An 11,334-nucleotide genomic window follows, 5' to 3' on the forward strand; every position below is an offset into this window, starting at 1 on the left:
CGGGCGTGCCGACAGCTCCAGAGCAGGAAGGAAGGACCTGTTGTTTCCAAGCATAACCTCTAAACCTCCATAACTAAACTCTTGCCTGCCCAACCTAAAATCCAACGCACCGGGAAAGCCACGCTTCAGGATCGGGCAAACTTTCCCCCAGCCCCCGCTCACCTGCCCTGGCCGCGTCCATGGGTGCTGGTCTCCGGAGCAGCCCCAGTCCTCTCTCCCCTCCTCCCGGGGGCAGGCGAGAGCGAGAGCGGCTTCAGCAGCCCGGGGCGGATCGGGCGCTCCCCATGAGAGGCACGGCTTCCAGCAGCCCTCGCCGGCGATGGTGAATGAGCGCATGAGCGCACGCCGTGACCTGAGCGCCCGGCTGGATGTCCGAGGTCACGGCGTGTGCTCATGCCATCATTCATCATCGCCGGCGGGGGCTGCTGGAAGCCGCGCCTCGCATGGGGAGCGTCCGAACAGCCCCGGGCTGCTGAAGCCGCTCTCGCTCTCGCCGCCGGCTGCCCCCGGGAGGAGGGGAGAGAGGACTGAGGCTGCTCCGGAGACCGGCACCCATGGACGCGGCCAGGGCAGGTGAGCGGGGGCTGGGGGAAAGTTTGCCCGATCCTGAAGCGTGACTTTCCCGGTGCTTTGGATTTTAGGTTGGGCAGGCAAGAGTTTAGGCCGGCTGATACTTCTCTGATCCTTTTCTTTTGCTTTAAGTTGGGATCCACTTCCTGGTACCTGTCATTTCAAATATCAGGTACCAGCGCACCCAGGATACTGTATAGGTGCTGTATAGCGCTCTATACAGTAAAATGGATTGCGCTTCATGGACGCGGCTTGCATTTGCATGCTATTTAAATACTGTATCGAGCGGTATGTGATCCGAACTGTGCGCGCGGCAAACGAGCGGGCGCCCGGCACTGCCGCACTTTTTCTACTGCGTCCTTACTGTATCGGCCTGTTAGTGAATTTAGAAAACTGAGGGGATTTTTTTGTAACTGTAGTCTTACAGGTCAGAAAAGATCTCTTTTCTTCTTTCTGTTGCCTCTCTTTGGGATCATCTTGCTTTAGCAGTGGATTCTTCATTTGCCTTAGCCATTCACTGCACACTTGTACATCTGAGAGGAGACTGGTGTGATCTCAGAAGCTCATATACATCATCTTCCTCTGGTCCAAAAAACACTATTACACTGAGGTCCATTTTCAAAGGGATTTGTCTGGATAACTTTTGAGGTAGCCGGACAAACCCTGAGGTTTAAATATCTGGCACCTCTAACTGAATACATTGTATCCAGCTCAGCTATTAACTGAATAAAACTTATCTGGATAAACTGGGTGCTTTCTGGGGCAGAGTTAATTCAGATAGTTAAATTATCCGGCTATGTCAGATAATCAAAATTAACTGAGTACATTATTTTGGGTAAGCCTAGAAATGCCTCAGAGCAGGTTTAAAGTTATCTGGATACGTGTACCTGGATAACTTTAACATAAAAACTTCAGAGATGCTATGCTGACTCATAGCAAGGCCCATCATGCCTAGCATCCTGTCTCCGACCGTGGCCAGTCAGGGGTCGCAAGGACCCAGCTGACCTCCATGAAGGAGATCTATTTCCCGCTATGGTAGTCGCCTTCACCACAAATTTCACAGCTTGATTGCGGGCTGAGAGAAAAGCGCATTCTACAATCTGTTTTGAATCTGCTGGTTGTTAATTTCACGGAGTGTCCTCTTGTTTTACCCGTTCCACCCTGCTCATGATTTTATAAACTTCTATCACGTTCCCTCTCAGCCGCCTCTTTTCCAAGCTGAAGAGCCCTAGCCTGCACGGCATCTCATCACAGGGAGCCGCTCCATCCCCTTTATCATTTTTGTCACCCTCCTCTGCACCTTCTCTAGTTCCACTGTGCCTCTTTTGAGATGAGACAACCAGAATTGCACACAGCACTCAAGCTGTGGTCGTACCATAGCTCGATACAGAGCCAATATGACATTCTCCGTTATTTTCTGCATTCCTTTTCGGATCATTCCTATCATTTTATTTGCTTTTTTGACTGCTGCCGCACACTGAGCTGAGGATTTCAACGTATTGTCCTCAAGGACTCCAAGGTCCTTTTCCTGAGTGGTGATTCCCAATACAGAACTCAGCATTGTGTACCTGTCATTAGGGTTATTTTTCCCTCCCTGCATCACTTTACACTTTTCCACCTTAAAAAAAAAACCCCCAAACCCTTGCAGGCCTGTAGGCCCTGATCCTTCGCTAAATTACTGAAAATAATGTGGGCCATAGCACCTGAACCTCCTCCCCTTCCCTCTAAACTCCCCAAAAGATTGCAAGAAAGTTATGTGACTATCAGCCTAAGGAGCCCCCCCACATACACCTGATTCTGAAAATAAATGTGATCTCCGAGCCCCTCTCCTAATCCCCACACTCCCCCTCCCACCTGTGACTCCAACCTCAGTACCTCCAACACCCCCAGGACACTGGGCGCTCCCCACCCCACCTGCAATCTCAGGCACTGGACTCCACGCCCCCTGCTGCCTAGACCCTAATATACCCAGTCCAGAGCAAGGTATCCTCGTGTACACTCCCAGCATTTCATACCACTTAACCAGCTGTATTCTTTTGCATATAAGATAGTTAAGTCTTAAGTTATCCAGCTCCACAAGGCCAGATAATTTAAAAACCTAACCAGTTATATTCAGACGTAGTCGTTTAGGCTTTAAATTATGTAGCCAGATAACTTGAGGAAAGTGTATTGAGTGGGAAGTTTACACCGCTGAATATCCGGGGCAAGTTATCCGGATAACTTTAGTTGGCTATCTTGTCTGCTCGCCGGCATACTGAATATGTCCCCTTTAGAATACCAGGCAGCTATGTGAACTGTTCGGCCATGAAATGCCACTGCCCTCTTGCCTGGAGATTTGAAGGATTCCTTCGAGGGGACTTGGTGAAACCTTCTGTGTTGCGGGTCAGCGCTTTGCGTTCCTCTCATCCTGCCCTCGCTGGCTGTCCTTAGCTTAATATCTTTCTCTCTTACATGGTTTGCATAAAGCATATTGAGGGCAGCTTTCAAAGCCAGTTATCTGTGTAAGCAGCTTTTTGAATAAAGGCGGGCAGGCATATTGTGGAGGGCGGGCTTAGGCCACTGAAAGCAACAACATGCATGATGGGGGTCCACATTCAGTGGCACTCTGCTGAATAACTCAGGAGTTAGCCGGCTATAAGTGCCGACCCTTGACCATTTTCTCCCTCTTACCTGGCTGAAATGTAGTCAGATAATTGTAGGGCTGTTCCGAGGTGGATTTAAGTTACCCGGAGAGCTTGACCGGCTAACTGTGGTTGTGCCATCCCGAAGTCCTACACTTAGCCGGATGGCTGTGTACATTCAGCGCTGCCACTGCATATCCTGACAGAGTTAGCCAGATAAGTTTATCTTTGCAAGCCAGCCAGTGGCTGAGTATCAGCCCCGTGCGTGTTTTTCAGGGAAAATGTCTTCCCAGAAAAAGCAGATACAAATGTCCGCAGGTACCCCTCTCTTCCCCCACCCTATCTTTCTCTCTTCTCCCCTGCCGCCACCTCCCCCCTCTTTCTTGCTGTCCCAGCTTTTCTCTTTCTCTCCTCCCTCTCCTCTCTATTTTTCTCCCCGCCCCTCCCCGCCCCTCCCCCATCTCTCTTTTACTTTCTCGTATTTCCTGCTCCCAGCTCCTCTCTCTCTCTTCCCCTGCCACCCTCCCTCCCAATGTCTCTCCCATCTCCCCTCACCCACGGGTCTGATCAGCAACCCTCTGCCTTAACCTTCTTGGTGTTTCTGAGGCACTGAAGGGCCGGTGGCAGGCACCAAGGATCTTCACTCGAGGCAGCTGCTGTGGCCAACGTGGGACTCACTTGGCGGCAGCAGCAGCAGAAAATTGCAAGCCAGTGGGGACTGGAAAGTGGTGGTGGCAGAAAGCTGGTTTCCGATCCTCGGAAGCAGCAAGAGGTCCCAGTTCCTCCTGCCTGCTCCTGCACCAGCCTTGGAACAGGTGCAAGAAAAAAAAAATACAAAGCTGACCTCCCCCCCCCCCCCCGTGGGTGGATGGCGTCCCGCCTTCTTCTCCTGTGACTTTGGTTCCCAGCACAAGCCTGTGCAAGAAGAGCTGGGGACACGTCCTCCCTGCAGGGCCCCAAACCACATCTTTCTGTCACCGAGGCCCTAGCCCTGCCCAACATTGCTCGAGTCATTGGAATACTGTCAGCATGACTTGGGGATTCCATACTTAACAGGAACAACCCATTCCCAGCCTCTGCCCTATGTCCTGTAAGCTCTTTTTTTTTCCTAAGGAAAAGAGACAGAGAGGCATTGTGTAGTGTTTTATGTGCTTTTTCACATGGTGATCCCATTCATAAAAAAAAAATAAATTAGCAAATTTACCCCTTCATAAGTAGTAAACTTTCACATGTAGTTCGTTACATGCGAAAGTTTACTAAACTTTTAAACTAATGAGCTGTTGCAATGCGTTATCATGCTCATTAATTCAGAATCAAGTGAAAAACAATGCACAAAGACCATCTTTGCAAGCCACTTTTCCCAAAAAAGGATATCAACACCTGAATGAAGTGAAGTTATCTTTTTTTGGCTAAATCCAGTAGGAAAGTTTCTTGTAAAAGATTGCTAGACAGATCATTTGCATAAGTGAAAGTTGCTAATCCATTGCTTAGTACAGTGACCCTGCAGTCCAATAAGACTCTGTTCATTCAGTAACCCCCTCCAGCCCTTTCACTAACCTTAATACCTTTGTGGGCATCTTTTCTATTTTCCCGATATGCTTGCAAAGGCGTGGTGCTCCAGAACACTGTCGCGCGCAGCAAGTAGGCCTTACCAATAGCAAGCTACCTTTCTTCTGCTGCTGTTCCAGCCCTCACCTAGCTTTGAATGCTTACGTCTAGCTTATCTGACACTCGTGGAAAAAAAAACCCCTGTAAAGACTGACGAAGGAAATCGGCATCTACACGAGCAGCCTCACTCCCCTGACAGTGGACCCAGACTCCTGTGCACAGTGCGCACTTCCACACCCTTTCTCCACCAGACACTGAACGTGCTTAGCTATCGCAGCGGAGAGGTGGAAGAGTACAGCGAGCTGCGAGTTACACAGTACATGGCTGCAGACCCATGGGAAATGCATAAAATGTCAAAATCATTTTCTCTGAATTTCTTTCTCGATTAACATTCTTATACCGTAGGTTTTTTTTTTGGTGGGATACTGGGAGGAAAGCCTGTGGAACAGAAAACGTTCACCGCGTATCCTAAACAATCACAGCGAAAATGCTTCTTCCAGCCTGACACAGGTAGTGGCAGACTCAAACTCGAAGCAAATGATATAAATACAGAGATACCCTTCTCAAGTTCTTTTCCCGGCTGACAGCCTTAAGTACAGACTCAGTCGCATTCTGCATGCTCGTTCTTGTGGTCTAAACATATCATCGTGCATTTGTTCACATTGAATCTCAAGTGTCCATTCCCCCAGGACATCTAATGCTCTCTGTAGGAGGATTGGATCCTGAATTCTGTCTCCAACCACAACATAGCTTTTTCATTGGCAAAAATGGCTACATTGCTGCTATTAATGCGCCTTCAAGATCAATAGATTAGATAATGGTGAGCCCAGCACTGACCCTGCAAAGATATCACTTGTTACACTTTATCTCTCGGGAGACTTTTCATTGGTCACTACCCACCGACATTTACGATCTGGTCAGGATTTTTTTTTTTTTATTTACAAAAATGTTTTATGTTTACACAGCAATCCAAGCATACAGTTGTGAACAGTTATATGCAGTCAGAGCCACTTAGAAAATTAAGAATAACAATCATAGATATTGTGTGATATTCTGAAGAAATACACCCAAATCTAGATTTGAATACAATAGCAAATGCTAGCCTGATCTTCCACCACCATCTGTTTCCTTCCTTGTTTATTCCCAAACTTCTCCATTCTGTATAGTATATTGCCAGAGTCAGCAAATAAGCTATGAAAACCTCATACAGGAGTATATTTACTAAAGTGCGGTTTTTGTACCGTAGGGAAAACTACTGCAGTTTAGTGAATCCCATAGTAGTTTTCCACGTGTTGCTGTGAGCTTTGTGCATTGGTGGCCATAGCAATCCTTCCTTATCCTGTTGCGGTCATATTTTGAAGGGGCTACATGACCCCATAAGAATATAAGAACTTGCCATACTGGCTCAGATTAAAGGTCCATCAAGCCCAGCATCCTGTTTCCAACAGCGGGCAATCCAGGCCATAAGTACCTGGCAAGTACCCAAACACTGAGAAGATCCCATGCTACTGCTGCCAGTAATAGCAGTGGCTATTCTCTAAGGCAAATTGATTAATAGCAGTAAATGGACTTCTTCCTCAATAACTTATCCAAACCTTTTTTAAACCCAGCTACACTAACTGCACTAACCACATCCTCTGGCAACAAATTCCAGAGCTTAATTGTGCACGGAGGGGCAGATTTTTAATCTTACGCATGCGGGGTACATTTGTGCGCGCTACCCGGCGCGCACAAATGTACACCCGATTTTATAACATGCATGCGCAGCCGCGCGCATGTTATAAAATCCGGAGTCGGTGCGCGCAAGGGGGTGCACACTTGTACACCTTGCGCATGCCGAGCCCTAGGGGAGGCCTAATGGCATTCCCGGTTCCCTCCGAGGCCGCTCTGAAATTGTTCCGAAATCGGAGCGGCCTCGGAGGGAACTTTCCTTTCGCTCCCCCCCACCTTCCCCTCCCTTCCCCTATCTAACCCATCCCCCTGCCCTATCTAAATCCCCCCCCCCCCCACATCTTTATTGCAGGAGTTACGCTGCTGGCGCGCCATACCCCAGCACAGCCGCTGTGCCGGAGGACTCGGGACCGCCCCGGACAGCCTCCCCGCCCCATCCTTGCCCCCAGACCGCCTCCCCGCCCCTGGCCCTGCCCCCATACCACCCCCTTTTCAAAGCCCCAGGACATACGCTCGTCCTGGGGCTTGTGCGTTAGCGCAGGGATAGGTTTTAAATGGTTACTACGTGCATATCCCTTTCAAAATCTACCCCTGAGTGAAAAAGAACTTTCTCCGATTAATCTTAAATGTGCTACTTGCTAACTTCATGGAGTGCCCCCTAGTCCTTCTATTGTCCGAAAGTGTAAATAACCGATTCACATTTACCCTTTCTAGACCTCTCATGATTTTAAACACCTCTATCATATTCCCCCTCAGTCATCTCTTCTCCAAACTGAACATACCTAACCTCTTTAGCCTTTCCTCATAGGGGAGCTATTCCAACCCCTTTATCATTTTGGTTGCCCTTCTCTGTACCTTCTCCATCGCAACTATATCTTTTTTGAGATGCGGCAACCAGAATTGTACACAGTATTCAAGGTGCGGTCTCACCAAGGAGCGATACAGAGGCATTATGACATTTTCCGTTCTATTAACCATTCCCTTCCTAATAATTCCTAACATTCTGTTTGCTTTTTTGACTGCTGCAGCACACTGAGCTGACAATTTCAATGTGTTATCCACTATGACGCCTAGATCTTTTTCCTGGGTGGTAGCTCCTAAACCCGCCACCACCCTTGGAGTGTTACAAAAATGCTTGGAGGTCTAGTAGGAGCCCCACTCCCAACCCTTCTCTTGCAATTTGACCCGTTAAAAAAATATATTATGAAGCTCCCTCAGGCTCTGCCCCATTGACAAAAATAATTCCCCCCCTCTCCTTAAATCCTCCCTCCAAAGCTTATTTGAAATCCTGGTCATCTAATAGTGGCAGAAATGACCCCACTCGTTCTTGCCTCATCAGCACCATTTTTCAAAATGGTGCCAGCTGACACCACCCCTCCCCCGCCCGGCACTCCTTTGCACTTCTATCATGTGAGGAGGGGTTTTGTCATTAGAGCAGGAGGGCCTCCTTCCTCTGCTGTTGGCTGTCTGTGTGACCTTGGTCAAATCATTTAACCTCTCTCCCAGCTGTATCTGAGTGATGCTGATATCTAAGTGGCATTTCTCCCTCTCCCATTTAGATGTGTGTGGCTGTAATTCCCAAAGGTGGTTTTATGCAGCATATATTTTTCTGCAAGGTTATAATCGAAAAGCAGGCTAGGGTCCTATTTGGATGAAAGCCACAATATAAACACAAATTATATGACTTCTTTAGCTCTGGCTGTCCCCAATCACACACACCATAGGCAATGGCCAGGACCCATAAAGCTCCCTCTAGAGAGGCAACAGTAGATGGAGAAGAATCCAGAAAAGAGAAATGTGAGTGTGAAGTTTGATGTGGGAGGAGGTCTGCAATCACAGATACATTTGCAGGGGATATTTTGCGCCCCCCTGCTCCTTATGTCACTGCCACCCCTTGGCACTGGGGTGTCAAATTCTGGCCTAAAGAAGGGATTTATGCAGTCTTGAAACCCGGATGCAACACCTCTGCAGAATTCTTGTACTAGTCCACATCAAGGTGTCACAACCTGCAAAGAATGAAGTACACGATAAATAATCTTACTCACGATTCCTCTGTGCACCTGCATGTGATGACAACGATTGTTGTGAATTTACTCTGAGGAAAAGCAATGTTGCCTTCATCGGGAGCTCCAGCAGCTGAGAATAATGCCTGGAAAGCTCTTGTGTGCATTATCAGCTCTGGATAATTACGTTGGTCTAATAAAAGAGATCCCTGCCTGTACAGAATACAGCTGTCTCCAGGACCACAATGGTTACTAAAACTCTCCAGGGCTGAATGGAAGATATCTTTTTTCTTTATTGTACTGAATAAAGCATATATATATAAATATGCAAACAAAAATTACATGTTTTAATTCAAGGGTACTGTAGTCATATCAAAGCGCTGCATGTTTCTTTTGTTTTGGGGTTTGTTTTTTTTTAAGCTTTTATCACGTTACAAAATCTACTTCAGTTACCTGTGTAGCTCAAGCACAAAAGTTCTGTACTCTTTGGTTTAAAAAATAATACAAGATTAAAGCACACCTCTCGTGTGTATTATTAGAATCTAATTTTAGGGTTTCTGCAGCATCATAAACTTTGAAAGTGAGCACAGTGGTGAGAAGATCCCAGCAAAGAGATTTCAGCCTTTGATATTTTATTTTTCTTGGATATCTGCTTCCCCTGCTGCTTCCAAAAGCCGTTTGGGAGGTGTTGGCTCACTAAGCTTGGAAAGCAGTGCCATCATGTGACAATAATGTCACAGTAACTGCAGAGACGATCACCCACTTGTACAAAGCCGAAAAAAGATTACCAAAAGGGCAATCCTCTGTGTTGTGAAGCGTTCTCCTCCACTAAAGCATGGCCAGGGAATAAGGATGGATGCGGTGTGCAATCCATTATGTAACAGACATTCTTATCAAGAGTGCAAAGCATGCTAATGAGATGAAATGCCACCGCTTTAAGGCATTTGTAAGCTAAATCCACAGCTATGCTTTGCGGATCTCAAGTATGAGCACCTACAGGAGATCTCCAGGCTTCTGCAGGGGCAAAAAAAAAAAAAAAAGCTATTCTACAACAGCGCTGGGCAAGAGCCAAAGCCAAGATTTGGGTGTTTAAATATCTGGTGGTATTCATGCCACAGGAAAGACATCTGGGTCGGCATGGGGATATTCATCACTTCCCCACAGAGATTTGCTCTTGCACATGATTCTATGAACTTTCTCTACAAATCCATCAAAACTGGCAAAGTGCATCTTATCTATGGCTATTAAAGTTTTGAGGATTTTTATTACATCTTTTTTAATCAATCTTTTCTCTAGACCGACATTTTCCCTCCATTCCTTCAAACGATGTTTCATAAGCACAATATATAATTTCCCTAAACTTGTATTTCTCTTTCTTTTATTTTACAAGCTTGTAACAAGTACATAAGCTACATAAGGAACCTATTTTCCTTCTTATTTTGATCCAACAAATGGAAAAATTACTACTTACCTGATAATTTCCTTTCCTTTAGTGAAGGGTAGGTCAGTCTCAAAGAGTGGGCTTATGCACCTCTGCCAGCAGATGGAGACGGAGCAAAAGCTGACATCGCGGCCATATAGTCCCGCCCCGATATCGGCTCGTCAGTATTCTCTGTCTCCAGCAGATGGTGCACCTGCATTTTCCTTCAGGCGATTGACTGTGAGTAAAAGAAAAAGAAGAGAAGAAAAGAAGGAATCAAAAGGAGATAATAGAAAGACGAGCTGTCTATATAGCACCGCTTGTCTCCTGAGGCGATACCGTGCGGTCCCTCCTTCTGTAGAGTACCCTCAGTCCAATAGCCTTGACTGTCATGGAGCAGAAATTCCAAAAGTGGTTGCAAGCCAAGAGAGGCTCTTCGATGAAGGCTTTAGTCTACCTCCCTACCCCCCATAGCCAGGACCCATTTCTGTGAAAGGCTCAGTGGTGAAGGCTTTAGCCCTCTCCCCCTGTAGCTGAGACCCGTTTCTACTCTCAGCCAGAGAAGGCTGAGCTCAGGTAAAAGTTTTTTTCTGCTTTATAAAAAAAATACAGCAACAAGAGGAAAGCAGGAGAAAGGGTCTGTTACCTCGGCATTCCCTTGTCCAGCTCACGTCACTGGGGAGTTTGGTGAGGTTAGGAGGTAGTGCAGGCAAGGCGAGTTGAGGAGCCATTTGGCTAGGCCCTGCTTCCAGTTTTTTTATTCTTTTGGCGTGTGATAGGCTGCGAGGTGATTTCGCACCCTTTTTTGCCGCAGGCATCAGTGTGCTCCTGTGCGCCATGTTGTGCACCCAACCTCGACATCTTTTTTAGGATGAAACAGCTATAGCACCGCTTGCCTCCTGAGGGATATCATGCGGTCTTGCCCCCCAGTAGAGTGCTTCAGTCCGGTAGCCTTGTGGGGCCTGAATCTACAGTGCAATTAGCGATTGCAGGCCAAGAGAAGCTTGATGGTGAGGGTTTAGCTCTTTCCCCTTGTAATCGGGACCCGTTCCTACTCTCACCACAGAGGGCTGGGCTCAGGTGAACGTTTTTCTTATTTAAAAAGAAAAAAAAAAGAAGAAAAAAATCATAGGCTAGCCTGTTCATGTCTCTGGGGAGTTCTGTGAGCTGAGGAGGCAGTGCAGGCATGGTGGGTTGAGCAGTCATTGGCTAGGCGCCACTCGCAGGCTTCTCCCTTTTTGAGCGCATGGTAGGCCGTGTGGTTTTTATGCGTGTTTTTTGTGCTGTGGGCCACTCGGTGAGTGCCTGTGCGTCCTGCTTAGGTGCTTTGGTTTACTGGGCACCCAGATTGGGTGCCTAGTGGGCATGTGGGCATCCAGATTGGGTGCCTAGTAGGGCGTGCACACTTTTTGGGTGCCCATTTTGGGCACGGGTTTTATGC

At 47.3% G+C, this 11,334-nt stretch overlaps 1 long non-coding RNA gene across 1 annotated transcript in view; it reads right to left on the minus strand.

Annotated features, from left to right (window-relative positions):
* The window catches only part of LOC115092367, a 47,584-nt gene extending 44,226 nt beyond the window's left edge, over positions 1 to 3,358 (minus strand). Inside the window, exon 1 of the long non-coding RNA XR_003856997.1 lies at positions 3,241 to 3,358. This is a non-coding gene — a long non-coding RNA (uncharacterized LOC115092367). The remainder of the gene's footprint in view (positions 1 to 3,240) is intronic.
* Between the last annotated feature and the right edge of the window lie 7,976 nt (positions 3,359 to 11,334).

The sequence above is a fragment of the Rhinatrema bivittatum genome, chromosome 5 (assembly GCF_901001135.1).
Source record: "Rhinatrema bivittatum chromosome 5, aRhiBiv1.1, whole genome shotgun sequence".
Classification (NCBI taxonomy): domain Eukaryota; kingdom Metazoa; phylum Chordata; class Amphibia; order Gymnophiona; family Rhinatrematidae; genus Rhinatrema; species Rhinatrema bivittatum.